The following is a 7,963-nucleotide window of genomic DNA, read 5'->3' as shown; positions in this document are numbered from 1 at the left end:
GTCACGACGATCTTTCAACTTCACCCTGAAATTACTTGAACCTTTCAATAATTCAGACTCGTGATTCATCAAGTAAATATACTCAACATATACTCAAATCATCTGTGAAGTAAGAACATAACGATATCCACTACATGCCTCAGCACTCATTGGATTGCACACATCAAAATGTATTACTTCCAACAAGTTGCTTTCTAGTTCCATTTTACTGAAAACGAGGCTTTCAGTCATCTTGCCCATGTGGTATGATTTGCATGTCTCAAGTGATTCAGAATCAGGTGAGTCCAAACTGTCCATTTGCATGGAGTTTCTTCATGCATATACACCAATAGACATGGTTCGCATGTCTCAATCCTTTCAAAAATGAGTGAGTCCAAAGATCCATCAACATGGAGCTTCTTCATGCGTTTTATACCGATATGACTTAAGTGGTAGTGCCACAAGTAGGTGGTACTATCATTACTATCTTATATCTTTTGGCATGAACATGTGTATCACTATGATCGAGATTCAATGAACCATTCATTTTAGGTGCAAGACCATTGAAGGTATTATTCAAATAAACAGAGTAACCATTATTCTCCTTAAATGAATAACCGTATTGCGATAGACATAATCCAATCATGTCTATGCTCAACGCAAACACCAATCTCGATGGTAGAGGGAGCATGCGATGCTTGATCATATCAACATTGGAAACACTTCCAACACATATCGTCAGCTCACCTTTAGCTAGTCTCCGTTTATTCCGTAGCTTTTATTTTGAGTTACTAACACTTAGCAACCGAACCAGTATCTAATACCCTGGTGCTACTAGGAGTACTAGTAAAGTACACATCAACACAATGTATATCCAATATACTTCTATCGACCTTGCCAGCCTTCTCATCTACCAAGTATCTAGGGTAATTCTGCTCCAGTGGCTGTTCCCTTTATTACAGAAGCACTTAGTCTCGGGTTTGGGTTCAACCTTGGGTTTCTTCACTAGAGCAGCAGCTGATTTGCCGTTTCATGAAGCATCCCTTTTTGCCCTTGCCCTTCTTGAAACTAGTGGTTTCGCCAACCATTAACAATTGATGCTCCTTCTTGATCTCTACTTTTGTGGTGTCAAACATCGCGAATATCTCAAGGATCATCATATTGTCCCTGATATATTATAGTTCATCACGAAGCTCAAGCAGCTTGGTGGTAATGACTTCGGAGAACCATCACTATTTCATCTGGAAGATCAACTCCCACTCGATTCAAGCGATTGTTGTACTCAGACAATCTGAGCACAAGTTCAACAATTGAGCTTTTCTCCCTTAGTTTGCAGGCTAAGAAAATCGTCGGAGGTCTTATACCTCTTGACGTGGGCACGAGCCTGAAATCCCAATTTCAGCCCTCGAAACATCTCATATGTTTCACGACGTTTCAAAACGTCTTCGGTGCCTCAACTCTAAGCCGTTTAACTGAACTATCACGTAGTTATCAAAATGTGTATGTCAGATGTTCGCAACATCCATAGACAACGTTCGAGGTTCAGCACACTGAGTGGTGCATTAAGGACATAAGGCTTCTATGAAGCAATGAGGACAAACCTCAGTTTACGGACCTAGTCCGCATAATTACTACTATCAACTTTCAACTAAATTTTCTCTAGGAACATATCTAAACAGTAGAACTGAAGCGTGAGCTACGCCATAATTTGCGAAGACCTTTTGACTATGTTCAGGATAATTAAGTTCATCTTGTGAACTCCCACTCAGATAGACATCCCTCTAGTCATCTAAGTGATTACATGATCCGAGTCAACTAGGCCGTGTCCGATCATCACGTGAGACGGACTAGTCAACATCGGTGAACATCTTCATGTTGATCGTATCTACCATACGACTCATGCTCGACCTTTCGGTCTTTTGTGTTCCGAGGCCATGTCTGTACATGCTAGGCTCGTCAAGTCAACCTAAGTGTTTTGCATGTGTTCTGAGGCCATGTATGTACATGCTAGGCTCGTCAACACCCGTTGTATTCGAACGTAAGAATCTATCACACCCGATCATCACGTGGTGCTTCGAAACGACGAACTTTCGCAACGGTGCATAGTTAGGGGGAACACTTTCTTGAAATTATTATGAGGGATCATCTTATTTACTACCGTCGTTCTAAGTAAACAAGATGCATAAACATGATAAACATCACATGCAATCAAATAGTGACATGATATGGCCATCATCACTTTGCTCCTCTTGATCTCCATCTTCGGGGCTCCATGATCATCATCGTCACCGGCATGACACCATGATCTCCATCATCATGATCTCTATCATCGTGTCTTCATGAAGTTGTCTCATCAACTATTACTTCTACTACTACAGCTAACGGTTAGCAATAAAGTAAAGTAATTACATGACGTTTATGTTGACACGCAGGTCATAAATAAATTAAGACAACTCCTATGGCTCCTGCCGGTTGTCATACTCATTGACATGCAAGTCATGATTCCTATTACAAGAACATGATCAATCTCATACATCACATATATCATTCATCACATCCTTTTGGCCATATCACATCACATAGCATACCCTGCAAAAACAAGTTAGACGTCCTCTAATTGTTGTTTGCATGTTTTACATGGCTGCTATGGGTTTCTAGCAAGAACGTTTCTTACCTACGCAAAAACCACAACGTGATATGCCACTTGCTATTTACCCTTCATAAGGACCCTTTTCATCGAATCCGATCCGACTAAAGTGGGAGAGACAGACACCCGCTAGCCACCTTATGCAACTAGTGCATGTCAGTCGGTGGAACTGGTCTCACGTAAGCGTACGTGTAAGGTTGGTCCGGGCCGCTTCATCCCACAATGCCACCGAATCAAGATTGGACTAGTAACGGTAAGCATATTGAACAAAATCAACGCCCACAACTACTTTGTGTTCTACTCGTGCATAGAAACTACGCATAGACCTAGCTCATGATGCCACTGTTGGGGAACGTAGCATAAATTCAAAATTTTCCTACGTGTCACCAAGATCTATCTATGGAGTCATCTAGCAACGAGGGACGAGTGGATCTACATACCCTTGTAGATCGCGCGCGGAAGCGTTCAAGAGAACGGGGTTGATGGAGTCGTACTCATCGTGATCCAAATCACCGATGATCCTAGCGCCGAACCGACGGCACCTCCGCGTTCAACACACGTACGGAGCAGCGACGTCTCCTCCTTCTTGATCCAGCAAGGGGGAGGAGAGGTTGATGGAGATCCAGCAGCACGACGGCGTGGTGGTGGAAGCAGTGGGATTCCAACAGGGCTTCGCCAAGCGCTGCGGGAGGAGGGAGATGTGTCATGGGAGGGAGAGGGAGGCGCCAGGGCTTAGGTGTTGCTGCCCTCCCTTCCCCCACTATATATAGGGCCAAGGGAGAGGGGGGGGGCGCAGCCTTGGCCCTTCCTCCAAGGAAGGGTGCGGCCAGGGAGGAGTCCCTCCTCCCCAAGGCACCTCGGAGGTGCCTTCCCCCTTTAGGACTCTTCCCTTCCCTCATCTCTTGGCGCATGGGCCTATTGGGGCTGGTGCCCTTGGTCCATACAGGCCAAGGCGCACACCCCTACAGCCCATGTGGCCCCCTGGGGCAGGTGGCCCCACCCGGTGGACCCCGGGGACCCTTTCGGTGGTCCCGGTACAATACCGGTGACCCCGAAACTTGTCCCGATGGCCGAAATAGCACTTCCCATATATAAATCTTTACCTCCAGACCATTCCGGAACTCCTCGTGACGTCCGGGATCTCATCCGGGACTCCGAAAAACTTTCGGGTTACCGCATACTAATATCTCTATAACCCTAGCATCACCGAACCTTAAGTGTGTAGACCCTACGGGTTCGGGAACCATGCAGACATGACCGAGACGTTCTCTGGTCAATAACCAACAGCGGGATCTGGATACCCATGTTGGCTCCCACATGTTCCACGATGATCTCATCGGATGAACCACGATGTCAAGGACTTAATCAATCCCATATACAATTCCCTTTGTCTAGCGGTACGATACTTGCCCGAGATTCGATCGTCGGTATCCCGATACCTTGTTCAATCTCGTTACCGGCAAGTCTCTTTACTCGTTCCGTAACACATCATCCCGTGATCAACTCCTTGATCACATTGTGCACATTATGATGATGTCCTACCGAGTGGGCCCAGAGATACCTCTCCGTCACACGGAGTGACAAATCCCAGTCTCGATTCGTGCCAACCCAACAGACACTTTCGGAGATACCTGTAGTGTACCTTTATAGCCACCCAGTTACATTGTGACGTTTGGCACACCCAAAGCACTCCTACGGTATCCGGGAGTTGCACAATCTCATGGTCTAAGGAAATGATACTTGACATTAGAAAAGCTTTAGCATACGAACTACATGATCTTGTGCTAGGCTTAGGATTGGGTCTTGTCCATCACATCATTCTCCTAATGATGTGATCCCGTTATCAACGACATCCAATGTCCATGGTCAGGAAACCGTAACCATCTATTGATCAACGAGCTAGTCAACTAGAGGCTTACTAGGGACATGGTGTTGTCTATGTATCCACACATGTATCTGAGTTTCCTATCAATACAATTCTAGCATGGATAATAAACGATTATCACGAACAAGGAAATATAATAATAATCAATTTATTATTGCCTCTAGGGCATATTTCCAACAAGATCACCATGGGTTAACATTTGCAAGCCTAGCCGCCACCAAAGATAACCTAACTTCATGTTTATAACCCTACCCGCCAACTATTTTTGCATCTCTATCTTCTATAGACACTTATAGTATATAGGGGATTTTCATCCTAAAAGAACCCCGCGTAGACCATAGTAATCACCTTTTATTCTCATCCATTATTTTTAAAATATCACATTACAACAAAAAAGCCACTAAAACTACCCTGGGCCCTAGCAAGCAAAAATACCATCTTGAACATTCATGTCCTATTATTATTTTCTTGGGTCCTGTGTATGTTGGTGGAGGCAGGTGAATCTCTTTGTATAGGTTCATATATGTACTTGTACTTTATGTTCTCCTTACATCTTAAGGCATAATATGTACTCTATGGTGTTTGTTCATAGTATAAACTAACACTAAAGGGGAATAATGATACACACCGGGTCTTAAAATCCTCTCAAGAGCTCCGACAATTTGTAGAGATTCAACCTTACTTTCTCTTCTTCTAGTTTCCCTCTCCATGCAAACAACTTCATATGTGTTCATATGATTCATACCCTTATTTGTATGTTCTAAAATATTGCTGCATGATCCCTCTCGGTTGCGTTGGCTTCCCTATGAAAAGCAAGCGATTAGTACATATACTATATATATCTAAGAGAGTGATCGCCACTAATTCTAATTATCTCAACATGCATGCTTCCACATCATCAAAATTGCTGTAGCCGTTAGATTTACTAGCTCGATCTGGTAGCACCCCGTCCGATCTATGCATGAGAACCCTCTACCATGCAATATGCATTAGCGCATTCTATGTGGGTTTCAAATCACATTGCATTTAATTGTGACATGTATGGCTTTTATGTTAAGATTTTTTTGCTTATGCAGACATTTCACCAATATTTTAAATCATAAGGGCTAAATTAATATAGTACACAATATTTAGGAACTATATATCCAATTCCTCACCAACACAATGTATCGTCTAATGATAGATAGTAGCTTCATCTCTTTGATTGCCTATGGTAGGACAATAGCTGAAAGTAGGGTTATTAATGCGGATGTTAAAAACAGAGCTGGGGCACATATGTGATACGTCTCCAACATATCTGTAATTTTTTATTCTTCTATGCTATTATAGTATTAATCTTGAATGTTTTATATGCAATTATATACTCCCTCCGTTTCTGAATATAGGGTGTATAGTTTTTGGCACGGAAATTAAAGAACGCGCGTGGAGGGTAAATTTCACAAGTTTTGGGCGAGATTACACCTGACTAATTGACATGAGAAAATAGAGGAGCTTGCCTAATATAAGGAAATGTAATCAAATCCCTAAAAAATTTATCCAAACAAGTGGTGCTACGTAATACACCTTATATTTTGGATGTTTTCTCAAAAATCTATACACCTTATATCAAGGAACGGAGGGAGTATCATTTTTTGGTACTAACCTATTAACCCAGTGCCCAGTGCCAGCTGCTGTTTTTTTTTGCTTATCAGAAAATCAATATCAAACAGAGTCCAAACGGAGAAAAAAACTTTGGATTATTTTTTCTAGACCAGAAAGGACCCTAGAAGGTTCGGGAGAAGGCCTGGGGAATCAAGAGGGGGCGACAAGCCCGGGGGGCACGCCCCAGGGGGTCGGCGCGCCCTCCAGGCTTGTTGGCCCCTCCTAGCACCTCTTGACCTAATTCCACCTCTATAAATTCCCAAATATTCCCAATACATCAGAGAGCCACTTGAAATATTTTTTCTTTCGCCGCAAGTTTCTCTTCTTCTGCGATCCCATCTTGAGGCCTTTTCCGGCACCCTGCAGGAGGGGAAATCGATCACGGAGGGCTTCTACATCATCCTTGCTGCCCTTCCGATGATGCCTGAGTAGTTTACCATAGACCTACGGGTCCATAGCTAGTAGCTAGATGGCTTCTTCTCTCTCTTTGATCTTCAATACAATGTTCTCCTTGATGTTATTGGAGTTCTATTTGATGCCATCTTCTTTTGCAGTGTGTTTTTGTTGGGATCCAATGAATTGTGGGTTTATGATCATATTATTCACGAATATTAATTGAGTCTTCTCTAAATTCTTTTATCCATGATTATTATAGCATTGTATTTCTCTTCGATCTATCCGCTTAGTTTGGCCAACTAGATTGATTTTTCTTGCAATGGGAGAGGTGCATTGTGATGGGTTTAATCTTTCGGTGCTCAATCCCAGTGACAGAAAGGGACATGGTATGTATTTGTATTATTGCCATTAAGGATAAAAATATGGGGTTTATTCATATTACTTGGGTTTACTTTGTCTACATCATGTCATCTTGTTTAAGGCGTTACTCTATTTTCATTAACTTAATACCCTAGATGCGTGCTGGATAGCGATCGATAGGTGGAGTAATAGTAGTAGATGACGGCAGGAGTCGGTCTACTTATCTCGGATGTGATGCCTATATACATGATCATTGCCTTGAATATCGTCATAAATATGTGTTTTTCTATCAATTGCCCAACGGTAATTTGTTCACCCACCGTACTTTATGTGCTCAAGAGAGAAGCCTCTAGTGAAAACTATGGCCCCCGGGTCTACTTTTATCATATATAAAATCCAAAAATCCCTTGCTGCAATTTATTTACTGTTATTTTATTTACTGTTTTATTTTTTTACCTACCACTACAAGATTTGATCCTTGCAAATAACCACTGAGGGGATTGACAACCCCCTTGTTTGCGTTGGGTGCAAGTATTTGCTTTTGTGTGTGCAGGTGCTGCTAACGAGGTTCTCCTATTGGATTGATAACCTTGGTTCTTAACTGAGGGGAATACTTATCTTTATTGTACTGCTTTATCTTCTCCTCTTCAAGGAAATCCTAACACAGCTCACAAGTAGCAATATGCTCCCTAGGGAACAACAAATTATAAATTATTATTTTCATACGATTACTCTAGAACATTTCTTCAAGGCAACACGCTAATGGATCACATTAACTAAGTTAAACTATGCATACACGTCCAACATAGGTTTATCTGAAAGGTTAGATATGTGGTCATTGTAGCAGCTAGGTTCTATAATTTTTGCATTCGTGTGTCTATTTAATAACCTTCTATAATGGCGAAGTACAACAATTATCATCAGAATATGCTTCTAGAAGAGCCACATGCAGTTCTTATTCCCATAATATTCTTCCGCGCATCTTTGGGAACAAATGAAAAATTAATGCAAAAGAACCCTCCATAAACAACATACTTGACCTTATTTTCTCATCC

This window comes from Triticum urartu, chromosome 2A (genome assembly GCF_056163025.1).
Source record: "Triticum urartu cultivar PI428250 chromosome 2A, HENAU_Tu73, whole genome shotgun sequence".
Lineage (NCBI taxonomy): Eukaryota > Viridiplantae > Streptophyta > Magnoliopsida > Poales > Poaceae > Triticum > Triticum urartu.
The sequence above is the reverse complement of the archived record's forward strand: the minus strand, read 5'-3'. Positions refer to the sequence as shown.